This window comes from Chaetodon trifascialis, chromosome 21 (genome assembly GCF_039877785.1).
Source record: "Chaetodon trifascialis isolate fChaTrf1 chromosome 21, fChaTrf1.hap1, whole genome shotgun sequence".
NCBI classification, from domain to species: Eukaryota; Metazoa; Chordata; class Actinopteri; order Chaetodontiformes; family Chaetodontidae; genus Chaetodon; species Chaetodon trifascialis.
This window is the reverse complement of record NC_092076.1, coordinates 7,400,566-7,424,457: the sequence shown is the minus strand read 5'-3', so window position 1 is coordinate 7,424,457 and position 23,892 is coordinate 7,400,566. Positions and strand designations below refer to the sequence as shown.

The 23,892-nt window shown below is 40.1% G+C and overlaps 1 protein-coding gene across 1 annotated transcript in view; it reads left to right on the top strand.

The window, feature by feature from the left end:
- The window catches only part of sar1aa (secretion associated, Ras related GTPase 1Aa), a 239,404-nt gene extending 231,900 nt beyond the window's left edge, over positions 1-7,504 (top strand). Inside the window, exon 8 of the transcript XR_011603489.1 lies at positions 7,488-7,504. The gene's annotated coding sequence lies outside the window, so the exon portion shown is untranslated. The remainder of the gene's footprint in view (positions 1-7,487) is intronic.
- The last annotated feature ends 16,388 nt before the right edge of the window (positions 7,505-23,892 follow it).

Genomic DNA, 23,892 nt, shown 5'->3' with positions numbered 1-23,892 from the left:
CTCATATCAGTCAGCTGTGTCAATCCACTTGCCATGTGGCATGCCTCTGCTGGATAGGAATGCATTTTTATTTTATTTTTTTTATCAGCCTCTTACATATACAGCTTCAGCCTGATGCAAGCTATGACTGAACAAAAATACCTGCACAGATGAAATCACCTTGCTGTAAGGGAGATGTTGATGTCTGGTCAAGCTCCAGTTTTATACCCAGCAACAGACAAACATAATTCAAATGCATTGCCTGGCTTATCTTATCTTGTAAGATGGAAAACATAACCTCAGAAGTAAATCTCATTCATATATTTTTCTGAAACCAGATCTGCAGTTGCTACTTAACACTAGTCCATTGGTTTTGTCTGAGTGATTCACCTATCGGAGGAAAGTTAGATGTATTCCACTGATTGTCTGGCTGCAAGGAAAAATCCATCTCGGAGCATCCTGCGGCTGCTGGGCCTTTATTGACATATCAGATGGGACATTGGAGGAGAAATTGGCCTCATTTGTTTCTCATGTCACCTTAATGGCAGATCTCTTTCAAGGGGCAAAGAATTGACAGGCCCCCGGTCTCAGTGAGCAAACAGCCAAACCTAGTTTATTGGTTTCCTCTTGCAAACACTCTGCCTAATGTGGCTGGCTAGATCAGCCTCCAAAGTTGAAAAGATCCCCCAGAAAATATTAATCAAGTCCTGTGACTGATTGTCTTTGCATGATAAATTATCTGGAAAGGGACAGTGTTGCTATAGCCCAGGGACATTTATCACATGCATAGGCTGAGTTGGGATTCCAGGAGAGAAACGACTGTGCTGTCAGAGTGGAAGGGTCAATTAGACATTTTCAGCGGGGATGTATATAGCATCTGAGAAACAGTGGTAAGATGTTTTAGACTACAGTCAGCTTGAGCTAGCGATGAATGATTCACATGTCGCCCAGCCAGCTTCAGGTATGACAACTACACCTTCTACAGTTGTTATCCACCAACTATCATCATTGTCAATACTTTTACCAATCATTTCCCTCTTCAGCGGTGTTAGCATCTTGTTTCCCGGCTTGATTGAAGTTTCTTTGCGTCACTTGGAAGTGAACAGGTGTCAACCTAGCACAGGCACCTCGCAGATGGCAGCATAATTAGCATTGATTCTGGCAGGCTTTCACAGGCCAGGGTCTAGATGGCCGTGACGACCAACTAACCTCCCCACCTCTTGATGGGCTACCTCTGGGACAGATCGAAGCTCATTTTACTCCTAGAGTGGTGCACACTAAAGGACTTAGTAACACACACCATCTGAGGCACAGGCAAATCCTGCAGTATAGCCTCTGAGAGAAACAACTGACAATGTAAAAATGCTCTTTAGTTGAGCAAAATAAGCCACGGTTAGTGTTTTAGCTTATCTCAAATGCTAATGACTAGGGCTGCAGCTAATGATTATTTGACATCGAATGCTCATACGATTACTTTCTCGATTTATTGTGTGGTCTGTAAGATACCAAAAATCTGTGAAATTCTCATCACCCTTCCTCAAAATCTAAAAAAAAAAAAGCTAAAAAAAAAGCTAACCTAGCCAAATTGCAACCAACAATCCAAACGCCAAGGAGCGTTGAGTTTGCTATCATCCTTAATTGGAAAAACAGAGCATGCTCACATTTTAGGAGCTGGAATCAGAGGATGTTATGCATTAAAACTGACTGATTAGTTATTAATTAATTTTTTTGTTGATCAGCTAATCAAGTAATCATTTCAGCTTTATTGTTACTCTAGATGGATCTATCTATCTATCTATCTATCTATCTATCTATCTATCTATCTATCTATCTATCTATCTATCTATCTATCTATCTATCTATCTATCTATCTATCTATCTATCTATCTCAACATTCATAAATATTTATGTCATACATTTTAGACTTTTTTCCCCCCATTATTACAGCCGTCTAAACAGAATGAATAAATTAAGGCAGTGCAGTAACTAACTGTACAAATATTGTGTTATGCAGCACTGATTTCCCATTGACAGGAGGATAAATATCAAAAACGTTGAGACATCCTTCAAAAGCGGACAGCAGGATTATTGTGTAAGTGTGTCAGCGTTCATGCCTCAGTACGCCTCCTCTTGCTTGGTATTTGTATGTTGCAGATTGTATCCTGAAGTAGGCCAGCCTCTGCACTTTGAAATGAATCTCATCTAATCTTATTTCACCATGTCAAATGGCAGCATGACATGCTGTTTTACTCCCTAACATTCGGTTGTAGTGAACCAGCTGACTGCATCCGATGCGAGGAGTCCCCTTGTTATTATGAACCACTTGTAACGGTGTGTCTGTGGGGTTGTTGTCAGAGTCGGTGGGTCATGCAGACATGTTGGTCACTAATGCAATACACAGAAAATTGCTTCCGCGGCAGCGTTTGTTTTCGTTCTCGTATTTCAGTGTGTTCAATCCATTACAGAAACATAATCTGAATTGCTAGACAAATTTACACAAAGACCTTTTAATAACATCCACTGTAGCTTGAATATGGAATCCTAGCAATCTAAATGTCTTTATTATAGGAACCAAATGCCGAACACAAAACAGAAACAGGCATTAGTGACTCATTATAGTCAGCAGCAATAATATAATTGATGATCTCCAGTGCACCCCCCCTTCACCTCACTCTTTTTCCCTAAATACTGTCAGCAGTCAGTCCTTAACAATGAGAACCACCCATGCTGTATACTGCACTGGTCAGGTGTCAGGATTCATTATATTTGGCTGAGATTTGCATAATGCAAGAGGCATCAAATTAAATTTGCATAATTCCTTTGATTACACTTGTTATTAAATGTGAGTGACATTGATTTACAAAATGGCCCGATATAAGGTTAATGGCTGATGTCACCTTCTTGCGCCTCTGTCTTTTCTCAATTATGACGAAGCTTTGCTCAGCGTGTCATATCTGTTTCTATATCGTTAAGTAACATGGCTGTCTACTGTATGCATCTCTACCTTCACCTCTGTACATTGCACTGCGTCTGTGCTTGAACTGCCCTCTTATACCAGGTTTCTGTAATTATGTAAGGCAGAAAGTAATTTAAATAGGATGAACAGCCATAACATTGGTGTGCCCTGGCCCATTTAAGCACATTTACGTGGGCCATTATTGACAGACGGCTAAGTGTCATTTGTCAAGGCAGGAAGAATTGACAGGGCTAAGAAACAGAGTGAAGTAACGGTCAATCAGACCTACTTTACAGTCATAAGGAAAAAAGCGGACGTCTCCAGTGTTTTCATTTTCTTCTGGGAGGAGGCGTAAGATCATAATACCTATTTTCATAATAATACAAGCAGCCTGTAGGCTACAAAATAAGAAGAAAGCCATACCCTGTGTATCTCTGCATTGCCTGTCAGAGACAGAGGGGTTTCAATCTCTTTTTCATTTCATCCTGATAGCTCTGCCTTTTATTACAGAGGGACAGGAACGTTTCCTGAGGTAAAAAGGAGTGCACATTCCCAAGATAAAGTTGGAGGTTTACAGCTATTTCCAGCCGTAATGTATTATTCCGTTAAAGCAATGATCAGGTAGTGTTGGATGAATGGGAGATGTTCAGCACCATTACTGCCTGGCACATCAGTGAGGCATTATTACATTATCGCTGCTCTTTAGTAGGAGATTGGGTGTGTGACCGGGTTCTGAATACACTCATCCCGCTCTCCACGGCGTAAATTGCAGATTGGCTCATTGACTTCAATGATAAAATGTAAAAATTGCCAGTAAAGAGAACATAGACTCAGGTTACTCCTTAGCTGTTTGTCAACGGCAGATGTGACTCAGTTGGTGCAGAGCATGTTAAAGAGTTCCATCTCCCAGAAGTCAATGTCATTTATGCCTGAAACTGCTAAAGCAATAGCTCATCTTGTCTCTGGTGTGTCATACTACACTGCCTTTGTCTGAGATTAAAATTTGCTCTGGCGGTAGGCTAAAATCCTAAAATGTCACTTAAAGCATAGAGAAAAGATTTACCAACAGATGTAAGCGGAATATGTTGAAAGTAAAAAAAAAATAAAATTCAGATTTGCATGAATCAGTGTTTAAAATTAGATGCACTGAAGAGCTGTTAAGATCAAAAGAAAGGTGTTATCTCCTCACACAAATAATTAACAATTACAATACATGTCACTAACATCTTTCGGGCAATTTGTGTTTGATAATTGACAGCTACTTAATTAAATAATGCATCAACCATCCATCCCGCAGACCATGTGTTCAATGTGCGCTTTAGTGCCACATGAAAGAAAAACCTAGAAGCATTATTATTCTGCTTATTAGACCTGGGCAGGTTATTCTGGAAATGGATACCGCTAATGTTATTTCGCATGACACTCCAGAAAAGCATTAATCCAAGATAATTACCTTGGAAGGAAGCAAATAAAGACAAACTAATGGTGGGGTTGATCATCAATTTCAAACATTCGACTCAAATGCCCTACATTTTTATGCAGGAAGCGTCTAGTTGCTGTGCCTCTGCTTGGAATGCCTTTTTAAGTGTATATTATCCTGTCCTTGACTGGGGAAGTGCTAGGAGAAATCATTAAAGCAAATTAGACTATTAACATCCTAAAGAGCATTTATCTTGTGGATCAATAGGCTCTCATCTTCTTTAGAGGACCCTTTGGTGTCCTAAATCCATTATGAGCCAGATTATGAGGATAGTCAATTCATTACATGCAGATAGGCCAATAATTATTGACACCATAGGTACCGGTAATAATTTTTTTTCAAGCATCTCTCATTTGAATTGTGTGTATTTTCTTTCTTTTAAATTATCTCCGAACACCACAAGACGAGCACAAGTTGCTGTTTTGAATAAATGAAAATGACTCAATGTTTTCGGCTGAATTCATTAAAGTTTTCCCACAATCTCAGGAGAATCCAGCCGCTCACTGAAGAGGATATTTAAAGCATCCCCTCAGAAAAAAACAAAAGAGTCTCTTGGCATTGATGCACTTGTCGTAGATCAAGCAACACTTCACCATATGATTTTTCCTGCTTTGTTGACTGTGTGTGAAGATGCCATACACCGGGAATGGATTGGATCTGCAGTCTACCATCACAAGATCTGCGATGCTCCAATCAACACACAAGATGTTCAGACATTTACAATTGCATCATTTTGCGGCGCCCTGCATGTGACGTCACGGCCGCCTCGTTTTTTTGTTTGCACACGCTCGCATTCACATCTCTTACATTTGTCAGCAAGATACATCGACACATACGTGTGTTTTGTTGCTTTGATTATCACTTTAGGTGTCTATTGTATGTCAAATATGCATTTAAAGAAGCGGGAAGAAATCAGTCAGACATCATGTGGCCGAGGAGTCAACATACACAAATCAACGCATCAGCCGGCTTTGACATGATGTTGATTTGATGAACATGATGTGGTACCATTATCTCTCCCAGAGCCTCCGCCAGTATGTTGACCAAGAAGGGTATTGTTCAAAGCCCATAAATCTCACCCCCTTACGTCGTGCTAATAATAGCCTTAAATGGGAATAAAATGACTTTCCCTTTTTCATCAGTTGTTATGCTAAAAACTGTAACCCTAAAGTGACCGCTGCCACGCATAATATGCTGCACCGTTTGTTGTGCGCTGAAAAGGCGAGCGGGAGATCCTTCTGTTCCCCATATGGCCCCATTGTCTTGGTAATGCCGTACAATGCGCCCCCTCCAGAGCATGCTCCTAGCCCTGCTGGTAGAGAATAAACTGTTGGTTTCACAGAGGCAAGCAGGAGGCCCATGGACACAGAAGTGTGTAAGATGTGGGGCTCCCATGCGCGTGGCCGGTCGATTCCACCCCACGGCTAGCGACAAGCCAGCTGGAGAAATGGAAAGCGTTCTCTGAGCAGTGGAGGAGGAATTCTGCACCACAGCAGGATGTGTTTGAAAAGTTTGTCAGAGGTATTTTCTCAACTTGTAATTAGAAAGAGGGGAAAGTGCACCCAGACTGAATGTGTTTCTAATCAACGGCCTATTGTTGCTGTTTTTGGACGGATTATATTTGTTGTCCCTTTTCTTGTCACTTGTCTTTGAAGTACCAATTGATGACTCACTCCCTGTCACACAAATTTCAGAGCGAATTTTGACGAATTTAACATCAATCAATTAAGGCAGCCGTGAATTTTGCATTGATAACGATGAGACAATAAAAATGGAGCAACGTGTCAACTCTGCATCTATTTAGATTAATTTAAAACATCATTTTTGATTTGTGCTTTTAGACACACTCCATCAGCAAATAATTACGGCAACCTCCATCAACAAATAATTGCAAATATTTTAATTTATTGATTCATTAGCTATTGGCACAGCAGTGGAGCATTGCTGTAGCTGCATGCTTTGTGTGGGCTGTGTGAATATTCCCTCCATGGCTTTCATTGTCTGGCCCCTGGTAGCACTGAAGCTAAACTAATCAGTGAAGGAGTTGCTGAGTAGACAACAACCACACGTGTGCTAAAAACAAAAACAGACCATTAATGCGCTAACTGGCCTTACCAGAGCACTGTCACAATTTAGCTGCAATTTAGCAGTGCACATGTAGAACTGCAAGCATTTTTTATTAGCAATTAATCTCTTTTTTCTCAATTAATCATTTGGTTTTAAAGAATAGAATATTAATCAAGAATATTATGAAAAATGTCTGAGACCAAGGTGATGTCCTCAAATGTGTTTTTTTTTTTTTTGTCTGACCAGCAGTCCAAAACTGTCTGTAGCTATCGACAGTAGTAAATTATCAAAATAGTCAATTACTGATTAACTACATAATTAATGGATTAATTATTCAGCTCTGTATATATATTTGCAAGTGGAAAATACTTATTTTTGCAGATTCACCATACAATGCATTTTTTTTTTTTTTTTTTTTACCACAAGCCTACCCCATTTGTAGCCTCTTGTTTTTCTTTTTTCCATCCTTTGTGTCTTAATAAACAGTTGGCCAGGACATTAGTGAGAGCACAGTGGAGACATGGACCAGGGAGTGTGTGCAGGTCGAGCTGGAGGCTTTGGGAATGTAAGGGTCACCTGGTCAATGAATATGAAGGCCCCTCTTATTATAACTTTGTCAATGACAAATAACAAACTGTTGGTATATGAAATGCTTCGTTGTATCATTTTGAGGAGGACAAGGGACATTTTAAGCTTGGCTGCCTGTACACTAGCCTTTGAGCTGGCCCTGGAAAAGCTGTTTGTTTGACCCTAAGGAGTGAGAATTGACAAAGCAAGCCGGGAGCATTTGTTTCATCTGCTAAGCCATAGATTGAAAATGATTTCCCAATGCCCCGTTTGAGATCCCTGTGAAGGGGGTCATCAATTATTTCCTGATACGTGACACAATATTGTACCTATTTTACTGACCACTGCTTTCTGGTTGGTCAGATAGCATCTCTTTTATCAGCCCATTATTGATGGTGAATGGAAGCACAGTAAACAGACCTGTGGGTTTATTTCTACTTTGTCTCTGCCAGGATGCTTCAGTGCTGCAGAGTGAGGAGTGAGGTCAGGAACACAGAGGGTGAAAGAGATCCCCAAAATCACAACAGATGTGAAAAATGTGTCTGTCTTATTACAAAAGTACTTTAAAAATAGTAATGATATATTATTGTTTAGTTGATTTCTTTTTTCAAGATCATGTTCACTGGTGTGTCAGGAATTTACTGCTGTTCTTTGTCATATATGACAGTTAACTGGGTTTTGGTCTGTTGGTGGGACAAAGGAAAATGCCACATTGGACTTTTGATCGTCATCTTTCATCCATCAAATGATAAATTAATTATTAATCAATAAAAAAGAAAATCAGCAGATTCATTCATGATGAAAATAACCATTAGATTATGCTAAAATATCTTGTTTTCTGTAAGAAAAACGCCTCCAATTGCAGAAATAACGCACTAATGCCAGTTCATTCGACCCATTTCTGCTCACATACATCACATAAAAGAGGAGAAAACACAACTAGAACAACTGCAAGACATTCGTATACAATAAAACTCTTTTAGGCAATGCTGTTTAATCTTCATTTTGCTGGGAGAAGTGTGAGTCTGCTGAAAGCACACTGTTTTTTGAGCAAATGGAGTTCTAAATTGCTTTTTTTAAGTACCATGCGCCAGGGTAATGTCTAGAGGTACCGACACAGCATTCCGGTGGCAATGATTTATGGCGTGGGGCAGCCACAAATTGACTTGTATGCAAGAAATGTAAATGGAAGTGGGACATTTGATGGAGAAGCTCATTTCCAGCCTTAAATGTTTTAAATTAACCACACAAACTCACAAGGCAAAATGTTAATGGGCATTTTTCACTTTTTTTTTTTTCTTCATTCTTTTCTCCCCCTTAACTTAATCTACATTACAGGTCAATTTATTATACAAACAGTAATGTTGCTCTAGATTTGCAGGGATCAATGGATTTGACAAAGGGGATTCATTTCAGGAAATAAACCTTTGAAATTAGCCAGGGAATGGGGTAAATATTTGAAATGATATATGTTTAGCACGGGACAGTGTAAATTACATAAAGGTGCAACCAGAACAAAGGAAGACAGAAACAGAGCCACAAAGACAGCAGTGCAAATTCACTCATTCCTCAACTGGGCTATTTAGCACACATTAGACTGCAATCCTTCTCTGAAATACTACTATATTATCACTGTTTTAGCCAGACTGTAACTAGGGTTCATACACAGTACAAAGGAACACTTTTGCAGATCCAGATCTATTGATTACTGCTTTGCCGGCTTGTAAAAAATACGAAATTTGTATTTCATTTTTCATCAGAACTGAGAATCACAACTTTTTAGCATCATTTATTCATCGCACACGATACTGTAGCTGGATAACAGGATGGAGGAGTGAAACATGGAATCAGTGGTGCCCTCAGGCTGAAGAAGAACTGGCCTAGAGGGAGAAATTGTTTTCTAATAACAAGAGCTTCTGGTCCCCTGAGGGACAATTACAACGTTAGCTCCCTTGTCAGAGTAAAAGCCGCTTTCAAGCTGCTCCTTTCATAATGCTATCATGTTTGCCCCTGAGATATGCCCATGGTCTTCACGTCTCTGTCTCTTTATTTCTCTCTATCACTATTGATTGAGGGGCCATTTATATTCACAGTAGGGGGTCTTAATTATGAGTGTGAGTGAGGCCAGCCAAATAGGGCTAAGTGGTAACAGGGGGCCAATGCCTCTGCCACAGGGCTCTTTACCTATTTAACATTCAGCGCCTCTCTCCATGATCATTGGCAGAACACTTATAAAATCAACGTTGCACAGTGGAATAATAACAGTTTTTGAAGTGGCTTCAGTTAAGCTTGCAGGCATGACAAAAATTGGGATTTATTTATTTATTTATTTGGGGTACAATTGGATAAGGATATGTATGTTTTCTAACAGGGATTGCTATATGACATCTTTTATTTAAAAAAAGTGTCTGGTGAAAATAGTTTTCTGCATGAGAAACACTCGTCCCTTGCTTCCATGTTTTTCATGTGCACTCTTTATAATGTGCTGTGCTGGATTATCTACTGTTAAGTGAAAATATTACAAAATTCACATCCATTTGTTTTTTTTCTCTTTCTCTCTCTTGATATGACAGTCCCCACGAGAACAGCAGCGTTGAGACTTTGCCTCCTCTTTAATTTTAAATCCCCTTATGCAGTGTGGCAAACTGAGACCATCCAGCCAGTAAATGTTCTGGGTGAGTGTTAAGTCTCTACATTTCAGTCAGTCGTGGAAATGAGCTCAAGCACAGCTCCTGGTGTTTTGGTGGCTTCAAACTGCCGATCACCCATTAAAGAAATAAGCCCTCATTTTACCTTTTCGGGCCTCTTGCCGTGCGAATTCTTATGACAACTGGCAGGCAGAACGTCTGAACCCCTCTTATTACTCAATGTGTGGATGGCGTTGACTTCAGTTCATTTGCTGGACTTTTAAATGTGTGGTAACAGCTTTGATTAAGAAACTTGCTTCGCCTCTAGCCGTTGTTTGAAATAACCAGACTCCCTCTTCTTTGACATCTGACCTTAGAGAAGACTGAGAGCGTTTAGGTTCAAGGCCTCTCTCTGTGTGGCAGTGCTCAGTGGTGTGGCCACCATGGTTGAGGCGGTGGTCAAAGGGTCACGTGGTGCCTGGCTCATAGGCCTCTGTATCTGCAGCCGCTGACAGGAGGACATTGTGTCCCTCTTTTTTTTCCGCTTTAACCAGTCAGCCATGGCTTACATGGTTTGTTGTGGCCCCAAGATCAGAAGGAGGAAGCTGAATAATGTCTTCCTATTCTTTAAGGGGAGGGCCACGGTTGGTTGATTATAGAATAGCTTTGACAGACCAGAGGGAACTATGGCTTTTGTCCAATTCCCCACACAAAGAAAGGTAAGTTCAGAAAAAGCTTGGGTTGGCTTTTTTAAGCAGATGCTGGCTGGCCTGCTCCTCATCATGCCATCATAAACTTATAATGCCTCCAGGGACTCCCACCTACTGTATGCAGGCTGTCAAAGGACAAGCAGCATCGCTCACACTCTTAAAATAAGGCGTGAATAATTTTAATCCAAGGCCAGCATGATGTGAACGAATGAATCTAGAGGTGAGACAAGAATTCTTAATTATATGTAGCATTAAATGTTGCCAGAGAGGCAGATTAAACGTGAAACTGTTGCAACTGTTTAAATTCTGTTCTTTAATTTGGGGTTGTGAATTCTATTTCTATGCACATGTGCAACGTGTGTGACCACACACGCACACAAAGACCCACAATCCAGACAGACTGCGAAAATTAGCATTTCACTCAATGTAACAAGGCCCAATATGTTTCCAGAAGTGCTGCCATACTGAAACAAGTCCTTTTACAAAACAGAGCCCGAGGGCACGGGGCTGACTCCTGGGACCCCGGCAGCCTCCACGGCCTATTTGTTCAGCAGAATCTGTTATTCTGTCACAGCAGGCCTGTCACAAGTGAAATCATTTAAATGTCCAATCCTGTATTTAAGCAGACTGTCTCACTGCGAGCAGATGAGCGGCACTCAGAATTTATAGCCAGACATATCAAAGGGTAAGCAGAGCAGTGTGCAACCTGGTGAAGCAGTGCTCCTGTGGGAACTGATTTAGTGGCTCTCTCCCTTATGCAACAATAACAAACAGTCTCTCATAATGAACGCCCTGGGTATTCCTCATTGTAAATTCAAATTCAGCACTTTGACTTTACAGTATATGCAATGAAGGGTTCTTAATACCACTCATTATCACTAACTGAATCCACAATTTTTAAAAACTTTTAATCCGCTGCTGTTATTATTATTTCTTGTGCCCAGCAATGATTTAATGTCCAACACAAACAGAATCAGGATCAGAAATCCAACCTGCTCCGTTTGCTGCAGACAAATCGTTCTCTGTAATATTTCAAGTTGCTTGTAATACCTCAAGTGGGACATAGTGGACAAAAGGGTTCAGACCACCAAAAGCAGTTTGATGTTGGTGTGTAATGGACCTGTCAACTCTGATGGATTTTCAACTCTGCCTTATTGTTTGTCCCACTACAGACAATACAAAGCTAAGGAGATAGCCGTGCAGGGTCTGTCTGTGTGGGCAGCACACTTTGATCAATAGTAAATTTTTATCTGCAATCAGACCAAAATATATAATTGCATGAAGCAGATAGGGGGAAATACGATGCAGACCACTCTTAGGGTGATTTCTCATAAACATAAAAGCTGTTTGGAGGATTATAATCAATGGTGCAACACGGCCCACCACCGTTGATGATAGACTATCATTACAGATTGTTCGCTGTGAGTAATGGGACTAAAGCAAAAACAGATAATGTGATTCAATAATATATTTACGGAATTTGTGAAGAGAAAGAAATGGGAAAATCTCTGAGTAACCCAGAAGCTAAGGCCTTAATTAGGACTTGCCAGAATGGGGAGGATGCCACAAGATCACAACACAGACTCCAGAGAGTCTGAGCCGGCTGTTGTCTATCTGCTGTATGTGTAGCTGTGTCGGATTTGAAACAAGAATGGCTCTCAGCCCCCTAATGTTTGGTATAGACTCACATTAAGATCGATGATTTGTTTATTAGATTTCCAATCAGAATATAATGGCCTTGAAGCATTAGCCGCTGTAGGCTACATGTGGCTGAGTGTGTCTGCTGAGGAGCCCCCCGCCCTCCTGATTTCTTAGCTCTTCCTCTGAGTGTAAACAGACCAGAAAGAGAATTAAAAGAGATTGTATCTCTGTGTGCTATGCCACTGTGCAATTCCCGAGAGATAAACATTAAGCAAAAGGCAGAATGGCGGTGTTTTTTTTTTTCTTACAGTCATAAAAGACCCCACCCTCTGAGATTGTTATTAGCCAGGATCCCGGGGAATGTCATATTAACAATGAATGTCTGGTAGTGAGGGAGATTGTCCTAAGTACGAGCCCGGCAGGGAGCTCTCTTTAACTCTAATTCACATTGGAATCAGATCGCCCTGCTAAGATCTCATCAGCGTTATTACTCCTCTGCCCAACCACTTCGTTCTCCACTGTCCATGTGTGTCCTGTGGAGCAAGGCAGGCCTCTGCCATCACACTCTGTCATTACCACTCCCCTATTCATTTTACATGGCCTAAACTCATGTTGATCAGAACCCTTTTCTACTTTTTGTCATGCTTTTTGCAGACAGACAAAACCTTCTTCACAGTTGTTGATAACAGCTGGTGAACAGGTCTGCATTAGGAAGTGATACATTTAATTTTTACTGTAGTTTGTTTGGAATAAATAAGCAGTGAAATCAAATAATAATTACACTTCGGGACCAGAAAACCCACAGAAGACATCACTATTATATATTTCACAATAATATTTAGACTGAGTGCTGAAAACATATAAAGTACCCCTGCTAATCTTTTAATTGCTTATTTAAACAATAGTAGATATGGAATCAATCGCCAGTTTATTAGAAACATCTAACTAAGATTATGCTAAATCTTGCAATAAATATTACCCGCATGGAGATTATAATGTTCAGGTGTATATCATGTTGGTAGAAATGTGTCCAATGGTAGATTTTTGGCAGACCTTTTCCAGCTATCCCTTTTTGTATCTGCCATATATTCAAGCCAGCAGAGTAGCAAATCAGGACTGGATCCTCATGCAAGTTTGTGATCTTGCAGTCACACAAATTCACCTGCCTCGCAAGGTAGCGTGATTTGGGCAGCGGGACTGTTCACCGTGAGAGTGACAGTGGGGGCAGTAATGCACCTCCAGGCTGGTAGGCCAACCACAGCAGAAGAAAAAAGTGACGAGAAAACATGGAGGAGGACAGTGATTGTGACTGTTTTGAGCCTTTTGTTTTTAACTGAAGTGTTAAAAACAAGTGACCCACCCCATTTATATCAGTAAGTGAAACTACATCCTCCCAAAAGACCAAACATTTGAATCACTACCTCTTGAAAACATTACAGTCTTAACACAGACAGTATTTCCTGCAGGGCTGTTGTATTGGACTTTGTTGGTTTTAGCTAGGTGTACCTAATAAAGTGGCAACAGAACATATATACATTTGTTTTAAACCCAGTTGGATCTAGATCTGTGCAAAATGCACACAGTGATAGATGGTCATGCTGATGGACTGACGGTGTCCATGACCTAAATCCTGTCTCAGAGCATTAGGGCTCTGTACAAGACAAGACTTTGTAGACAGTCATGTCGCTGTAGCGCCACCTATAGGCACAGACATTTGACGATGTCACCTTGGACTCTAGGACATTTTTTACTGTTTCCTGACATTTTGTACCCAAAATGATTCATCTATAATCATTAGTCACAGTCTTTTTAAGAGAGAGGCAATGAAAGGAAACAATGAGGACACTTCAATACTGTATGATTTTGTAAGGCTGCATTAAATGCTGTAGAGTTCATTCTGATAATTTTGTGCGCAAACTTGAATTTAATAGTGAAACAAACACATTAAGCTGCTGAACAGGAGGAAAATCTTGCTGAAACTTTAAACCAATTTATAGTTAACAGCAGTGTCATGCAAAGCAGCTGTATTTCACACAGGAGACCCTGTGTGGAGACTTCACTGTAGAAACCAGGAGGACTCTGCCTGGGTGTAATGTGTTTTTGGTATTGGCTGAGAGACTGAGGGGGTCGAAGACTTCACTTGTTTTACTCAGATGAATTGGACAGGCTACTAGAAGCGCAGAGGCTTCAGCGTCTTGATAGCAAACTTGATAGAGCAATGGGCCGTGGTGGCACTGAACATAGGCTTACATCGATAAAATGCAGCGTACTGTGTATACTGTATATATCCAACGAGATGTGTATTCAGTTGAAACCATTAAAATGCTGAGAGAACCCTATAGCATAAATGAAATTGTTGTACATACTCACTGGGCCCTGACCGACAAAATGGAGTGCAAATGTTAAGTACTGCGAGATGTAAAGTACAAACACATTATGGGCAGGTATTAGCTTATAAAACACTGCAAAGCAGAGAAGAGTATGAGCAGTCCTCACTCTGCTGTAGCCCCCCCCCCCCCATTAAAGAAAAAAATCAAGGTTGTTTTTTCTGAAAAAGGAGAAAAATTAGGTGTGATGATGTGACATTTAAGAGTAAGTAAGCAGATGGTTGTGCTTCATGCTTTGTGAAACTGTCTTTTCTTTTTTTCTGTTTATTGTATGTATTTAAATACGTTGGACTCAAAGGACTCAACATATTTCAGATATTCTACAGACTAATCTAATGAAGAACAGCTTATAATTGCACATTTTAACTGGAAAAATCCAATAATGATGTATTTAATCAGAACTTTTACCATTAAAAGTCTTTTTGTGCTGTACTTTGACTATAGATCCAGAGGATGTGCTGGCATGCATCATCTGTGATGTAACCTTTGTGCTCTACAGTTTGACAGTCAGGCAGATATGATTATTCAATATAACATTCAAATTTTTTTTCTTTAACAAGTGGAATTATGGTCCCTTGGCGGCACTAAAACTGGGCCTCATGATGTCATTTAAAACTATATACACTTCAAACTTTGCGGCACTCTTTCGTCTTTCGTCTTGAAGGGGGAATGCTCACTGATTTGTTACCACTCAGCAGTACTTTTTTTTCTTAATGAATTTTTAATATCCTTAATGACAGCAGAAGAATGATGTCATTAGGAGTGGATGTTTGGAAAACGCTGACTTGAACTCTTTTGGACGACCATTTTTATAATGATTTAATATAGATTAACGCCCCATAGTAATGAGCAGTTTGGCTATGAGGGGGGCAGCCATTTAAAGTAAGACCCCTCCATTCATTTGGATGTACACTTTGAAAACTTAAGCCTTTATGATCCGTCGCTCATTCGCTAAAGTTTTTTTGTTGACTGACAGTGCTGTTGATTTGACATCAAAATCATCTCAGATTAAACGAATGGTAACAGGTTATGGTGTAACACTGATTCAGTCATATTCCGTCACAGAGATGGAGTCGCACGTTTTCAGAATATCTGTGGCAAGTATCTCCCTACAACTATCTACATCCACTAATGCTGTGATCATCTCTGGACAGAGCAGTAATGCCATGGAGGCAGAGAATTAAGATTGTGTCCTCCTGGTAATTTACCTACTGGACCTTGTGCGCTGGTGAAGTGTGAATCAATTTGTAAAGGATAGTTAAATTTCTATAACAACCTCCCCCTTCTTCACACTTGACTATCCCACATCAGCTATTAAAAATGAAAAGGGAAAAAAAAAATCACGTGGCGTCTTATGAAGATGATCAAGGGGAAGGCCACTCGCTGGGAATGATAAAACGACTGGCTGCACTTTCACCCCTTTTTTTGCTGAATGGACCGACCTCTCCCTCTGTGTACTGTATGTGTGTATGACAAGCGCATGCATTAGGCCGAGAGATAAATAAACAAGCCCGGAATATAAAATGAATAAAACAAGAAGGAGGAAGCAGGCTGGCTAGGACACTGATATCCCTTGGCAAAATGTTTTATCATATTCAGCAAAGGAAGAGCCTTTATTTTATTGATTTAAAAAAAAATCCCAGAGGCACTAAAAGGAACAGGCAATGATTAATGTCCCTCTCAGAAAAAGAAATTATATGGAATAAATTAAACTACTGCGGCAGCAAATTGAAAAATAAGGATGTAAATGAGGTTTGAATACTTAATATCTTATAAAGAAAAATAGTCAATGAGGCCCAAAAATGATGAGGGATTGCCAAAGAAACATAATATTAACTCTAATGACTGAGGCTAGGTTTTCTGTACTGTCAGAATTTACCTGTCACAACTGATTTTCTGGCACAGACATGAAAAATGAGGGACAGTGTTTGAAGCAATTGAAGGAACTCACCCTGTTCACGGTGCAAGAAATAAGAACAGAAGCAGATGAAAGTGGCATTAAGGATGGAAAATGTCTTTAGCTTTATCTTAATACTTGCTTGTATTACATTATACATCCATGGAGGAGTTCAAAATCCTTTAAACAAAGCCTGAACGCCACATCTGATGTAATGCCGGCAAATTGTAATCACACATCAGCCTATTACCATAGCACGCAGGTTAGTGTGTGCATCATTGGAGTGCATTATGTTCATATAAGGAGCTCATGTTTATCACAGACTTCATCTCCAGGCTCCATCAAACCTAAGAGCACGTCTTTATGTTAACGCAAATGATCTGCGCTTGATTTATCCAGCATTATGACGTTTATTTTTCTCCCGCTATCATCGGAAAAGGTCAAGCTGCTGAAAGACAGCTCCTGCGATATTTGTCACTGGCACGCTTTTAGATCGTCCTCGTCGCATTCGCGCGCTCTCAATTAAGTCACAGCGCAATCTGGAATCAGTCATTCCTCCAGCTATCGTTCACATTGTGGCGCTCGCCGCACAATGCCAGCTAAATGAGAAGAATGCCAAAAGCGAGGGAGAGAGAGAGAGAGAGAGAGAGAGGGATCTGTGGTACGCTATCAGTCGAAGTCGTTGTAGAGTTGGCCCCCGGTCCTCCCCATCCATCAGAGGTGGGGTAAAGATGAGAGAGTGAGACGGGGCCTGGGGAGTGGCAGTCGGGTGCTTGCATTGCACCCCATTACTTCAGATGGATAGCAGAGGGGTGCTCCACATTAAACACTGTTCCCTCAGTCGGAACCTTTAATTATAACTCCTCAGTATCACTTACAGCAGCCCAGCACAGATGTTAAAAACCTTTCGCGGCTTGGTTACCCCACCTTACTTAATCTCAAGAAGGGGTGAAGATACAGATGGCATATCAAGAGTCTGAGGATATGCTTGATCTCTGACAACAGAAGTGGTTTTTCCTGTCAGGGAGGGTGGAGGTTCTGTGTCTGTGTGTATGTGTGTGGTAAGAATTTTTGGCAGTTATTTTGCAGTGAGTCAGAAGTTGCGAAGTTGCCATAAAAACTGGTGAGGGGTAAAATGCATCGGAGCTCACACTGTCACTAAAGCGGGACAACCAATTCAGCAGGGAGCACGACTTGTGCTCTTAGGTGAGGGGGGAGGGGGGCACTGTAAATCAGAGTGCCTATGAGCAGCTTTGTTTACATATTACACTCTTTACTCTAGTCTGAAGGGTTCAGCAGCCCTTATATCACTCTGCCTTTGTGCATGGCTCATAAAACTAAAGAAGGAATATAACGCTGGTGTGGTTTAGCTGCTTCAACAGTGTGTTGTGGCATCATTGTCAGTGTCAGAGCAGCACACGTGGAAAAATCAAAGAATATGTTGAATTATATCCCCCATCCGAGCAGTGGAACAAATACATTTTATAACAGATCGAGGACTGTGCTGCTACAAGCAAACTCAAAGGGGAATTGCAGTGTTCAGGAAAAAAAAATCCACCACTTCACATTTTATTTAGAGAGGTTAATATACAGGAATCCTTTTTATTGAACTTTGGTGTGTGCTGTTGTACAGAGACACACTCATTAAAAAAGATTCTACGAGAATTACTTCTCACAGTCACCTGCATTAAACCAAGCAGGTAAACTCATGGGCAGAGAGCAGTTGTACATCCTACCTTTGCACTCAGATCACTGTGCTTGAATTACATTATACCACAGAGCACTGGTGTATCTCAATGTGCAACCATTTAAAGGTTGTTACTGGGGTGCAGTTTACAGCAGCGCCGTGGCAAATTACCACACTCAGCTGTGATAAGATACATAGAAAAATACAAAGCAGGCTTTGTTTGTTGGCGTCACCACTCCATCCGCTCATCAGGAGCTGGCTGCACACCTGCCTCTTTGCATTTATGATAGCCTACTCATTTCAAAACGCAATAAATTACATCTGTGTAATCTTGTAAAACATGACTTATTGCTGTCACCTTCAAGTTGGCAGCCACAAAAACTTTGCAGTGTATTCACAACATCCAAATCAAAACACTTTTAAAGGTTTTACTTAATTGCACACCAATACTTAATTGTATTTACACTACCAATGTGGAGTTATATTGGATCAGTATCGAGGTCATAAAGCTTGGTTGTTAACTTGGACTTCCAGACATGTTGCTCATGAGCTTCTCATCCAGCTGATTTTATCACGCGGGATCTAATTAATTGACCTCTCTTATGCTCTTTTGTTGTCACGGGTCGTCTGTAAAACACTGTCTTTGGAGGTGATTTTATATGGGCCAGAGAGTAATTGTGTCAACGTCAAGTCAGGCCTGGATACAAGGTGCCACACTCTAAAGGTTTGGTAAGTGTGATATCCTGACATGGAATCCATTTCCCTGAATCTATAAGCCTTGCCTGAGTGACTATGTATTGTGTGAACAGATAACTCCCTCACTCTCTCCCCCTCTCTCTCTCCTCTATACAAACATTCATTGCTGATGGTGCATGCATGCTACCTGAGCAAACACGCCAACAATGTGTTACAACAACTGCATTTCAGTTTTGCCACGTTGCCACTGTGATGCAGATGAACTGTCAAAGTATTTCGCAATTTGTTCTTTTACATTAAAGAATTGCGTTATCACTCATGTAAACCCACGGGGCCCTTTGTGTTAAACTGCCAGTGATTTCTGTTTTGACTTTTTACTTCAGCGTAAATGCAATACATAAAATGATAAAACAGCCATGGTGGATTCTGTAGCTGCAGTTATCAGACAAGGCAGGTGAGGAGAGGTCACAGTACGCTACCTCAACCAAAGACCAATGCAGCACAAGATGAAAACAGCCATATCTTGTTGGAATAGTCTGCCTAACCATAACCCTGCCTTTAGAGCTCAGAAATCTAGTAAAAAACATTTTAAAAAGCAACTGAAAATGTTAGCTTGCAAAATAAATAAGGAGGATAAATGTACTTATGTTTCATTATGTCTCATTACATATGAGATTTAGATTCATAATGATGATATTATGAATATATTGTGTTAGTCGTTAGACCTTTTACTTCAGTAATAGTAGCAATACAACAGTGTAAAATTACTGCATTGCAAGTAAAAATCCCGCATTTACAATTATCAGCATAATGCACTCAAAAATATCAAAAGTAAAGGTACTCATTGTGCAAAAGAGTGTTATATTTATCATATATATGTTACTGAACTTAGATGCATTATTGTACATACAGAATTTTCACATTCTTAGGGTGGAGCTGATTTTAACATCTTTATATACGGTTAGTTAATCTACAGCATATCAATGCATGATATTTTATCAATTGATCGTATGTTTTATTTGTAAAATCACAATATGCAAAGTGACCGTTGGCTGTACTGGAAGAAACTTCTGAAATGAAGTGGGACACGGCCAGTAAATAGCATAAAATGGAAATACTTCAGTAAAAATACTTAAGTACAGTACTTAAGTAAATGCACTTTCCACCACTGCAGAGTATATACAGCAGTCTATGTGTAAACATTTGTTTACTGTATAATGTTTTTTAATATGGATTCCAGTTGCCAAAGTCACAAATGTCAATCCACAGAAATGGTAACCAGATATCAAAGATACACCGAATGTCCAGCTAATAATATATATTACTTACTAATCTGACCAATACTTCACCAATGAGCGGATTAATCAAAAGGTCTGTAAAATGTCTGAAAAGAGTGAAAAATGCCAGATCTCAAGGTGATGTTTTCAGACTGTTTGCTTAGTTCATCCAGCAGTTCAAGAGATCTTTAGTTTACAACCTTATAAAACAAAGAAAAGCAGGAAGTATTCATATTTTTTGGAGGCTGGAAACAGCAATGTATTAGCAGGCATTTTCATACAAATGACCAGCAAAGAAAAATGAAATAACACCTTGGATGATGTTAACGTACATTATAATCCCAGACAACTGCATCATAATTATTGTCATACTTCATGTTAACAGTGTATCTTATAAATCTTCCATCAGCTCTGTAATCTCTGTAATTTGGTGGATATTCAGAACAGAAAAAATCTACATAATCTACAAGATGAAAACAGCCGTGCAGATATTGACAGATGTGTTCTCGTTGTGACACTGGTAATATTGTACACTGCAGAGGTGACTCCGCTGCACAGCACTGGAATAGAAAACTTAACTTAACAGACCTATGCATTAAACATATTGTAGAATACAGTGTAACATTCATCACTGTCAGGGGCAGAGTTTGTATAAATTTAAATGCACTGAAGCATTCAGAGCATTTTTTTTCCTCCTCTTCCTTTGTCTATGGGTGGGAGTATATGTGTATCACTATCAAGCTGCCTTATTTTTTCTAACACTGCAGAATTAAATATGAAGTCTTCAGCAGCATAATGTTCTTGTTGTATTTAGCACAGGTCATATTCAAATTATTTAAAATTGTCTAAACTGTTAGGACTGGAATTCTTTGTCTCAATGTGAGGTGAAGTCAATTCAATAAAAACCCAAGCTAAAGGAATTGCATTGAGATTTGTGGGAATAGCTTGTTCAAAGATGTAGTCTAGTTTAAAACCAATCATGGCCCCAAGTGCAGAATGTATTGGGAACCAAGACATGGCTGTGTAAGTGCCTGACAGTTTTAACATTAAAATAAATTGCCTAACCTTTCCAACATCCAGTGACAAAAATAGGAAAAATGAAAGATAATGGGTTATTATTCACTGAGGGATCCTATACATAATAATGATATCATCAATAATGGTACACTGGGGCTCATACACTCGGGCTCCTGTGACTTAAAAAAAAAAAAAAAAAAAAAACATTTAATGGAATTACTTATTTTGAATCATCAGTCCTAGTCCGGTCTTTAGCTATTCGAATGAAAAAGGGGGAAAGTGGTGCATAAATGGAGACAGGGAAAACATTTGTTGGGCTGAAAGAAAGAAAAAGGGTGAAACAGAAACAGAAAGGGACAAAGAGCAGGAGAATGTAACACGTTATAATTCTTTGAGGACTGTTTCCAACCTTCAGCCATGAGTCAATTTGCCAAATAACACAAGCAGAACCACACAAAGGAGGCACATCAGTACCGGCTTAAAGTACATGGCAGTAAGTGGGCAATAGACTTACAAAGTATTGCAGCGCTCGCCTGACAAATGCAATAAACAGCATTATCCTTCAGAGGCAATGCTGGTGGTGGCGGCTGTGCTCCACAGCCCTGTGCCCACCTCCTCCTCACTGTGGAGGCCAGGGACAACACACAACACTTGGGAGAGTCGGGGAGCAGTGGGGGTAGTGGCGCGTGGGGTGGAAGCGGAGGGGGGTCCTTATGGGTGGGGGGAGAAATAGGAGTTGCTGGTAGACCGAGACTGGCACCGACATGTGGGGAGGTGTGTGTGAGGCAATCTACAGAACAAATGAGGGCACTATCGCCTGTCATATTTCACATTTTCTTCGTTCTAAATAAGACAAAGACCATGTGAGCAGAAAGCTCTTAGGAGGCATAAACAGCTGGAGAATGCTGCACCTCCACTGCACTGTGACCCACACTGCAATAAATCTGTATGAAAGTGATTATGATGAGGCAAAGTGATCAAGCAAATGAAATATCTGGGCTTTAGCATATAACTCAGTGAGGTGAGGTGAGCTTTATAGCCCTTGCTCTAGGGGAGCCATACCTTTCATGTCCTGGGCAATTTGCCTCTCTTATTGCATGTTCTGTCTTTACTCTGAGAGGGTTTGGCAACGTGAGCGTTGCATGTTTGAGAGCTTGCTAACGTTGTTGTTTGGATACTTGAAGGCGGTAGAAATAAAGATTGGACTGATTTGTTTGTAGGTTTGTGGAGCGGGATGCTTTCCTACGTCCTCGCATAAAATTCACATATATTCTAAAGATGTTTTTCACCCAGATGGCGAGTTAGTCGACCACTAGCTGCAATCTAAAGTTTCTATTTCTGGATCTGAGCTGGCTGGGCTATGAGCAGCTGCTCATTGGAGCTCTCATTTCTTTGTTTATTTTTGTAGTGTGTATTTTTAAATTGTAATTCAAGTATTAAAAGATAAATTTGCACCACCTGATTTTGCTGCATTATATATAGCACCCAAGTAGGATTTCAGGTTTCTTTGATGCATTTTGGAATAACAAATTTATGGAGCAATTTTTTTTTTTTTTTTTTTTTTTTAACATGCTATATAAAATTTGGAGGCTTCTAAAACATGTTTTAAAAAATATGACAGATTTAGGAGATGGTATATTTGTCTTAAGTATAACATGAAATTTGGGGATTAAAGGGATTTATAGCTTAACAGGTTTAGGGGTTTGCAGGTAAAAAATGTTTGGATTGTGAGTAATACAGAATTTGTTGGATATTCTATTCAAATCTCGGGATTACAACAACAACAACAGATTTTATGGACACTTTATCAAATTTGCTGATTTTTAGGAACTGTAACAAATCATGGAGTGTAATTAATAAGAAATAATTGTAATTTGTTGCTGTGTACATTTGCACATTTGAGGATAGGGGTGGTAGTTTTGCTGGTGGTGGTGGGGGGGGGGGGGGGGGGGGTTCAAATCCGTGTTTAGAGTCCCTAAAACAGCTGGGAGCGGCCCTGGCCTGGATTCCGTCAGTTCAGCCAGTCAGTGTCCCAGTTCTCCATGTTACTGAGTCTATATAGTGATGATCTAGCAATGATAACTGGATCAATACCTCCAGCCATGTGGACAGCCGGCTGGGAGCTGCATCACTACCCTCACAGGCGACCGAGTTGCAAACACCTCACCCTCCCCACCACCCGCCAACCCCCACCCCCCTCCAGCTGAGACTGTGAGCTTCACAACTCCTCTGACACACTTCATCTTATAATTTGATCAAGAAAAGTGTCACATTAAGCAGATCTTACGGTCATAAATGAGAAATATGTGGATTTTATGATCTGTAAATGAGTGCCCCTTCATGGATGGTTATTTTAGTGTCAAAATATATTAAATACATAGGAAGCAAAGGCTGTACCTGATCACTGATTCCAAACAGTCAGCACAGCACCGTAGTTTGCTGTTTATCTTATTACAGTTTCATTTATTTTAGAAAATGATGTCAGATCCATTTTTTCTGCTAAATATTTTAGGATAAACAGCCAAGGAATAAACAAATGTAGATTCATGAAAAACCTAAGCGTATACACGTGTGCCGGGAATAAATGTGAGCCAGCAGCATAGGTAAAACCAATGAGATGTTACTTGTAGAGGAATGAAATTGGTTAATACAAAGGCATGTCCGTAATAACAATGTCCTTTCTCCGGTGACAAAGACAAAGTGCCTGCGTTTGGAGCGTACAAGCGCAAGAGACAAGTGATGGCTGAAGGTAGACTTTGGGAGAGCATTTGAATTTCATGTCCAAGAAGAGGCAGACCATCATTAAAAAACCCTAATTTCTGTGTCAGGTAGAGTTACAGGTAATCGATCATCTTGTCACACCGATTTATTTTTTTTCTGCCTGTTCAAAGTGAATTCTACTTC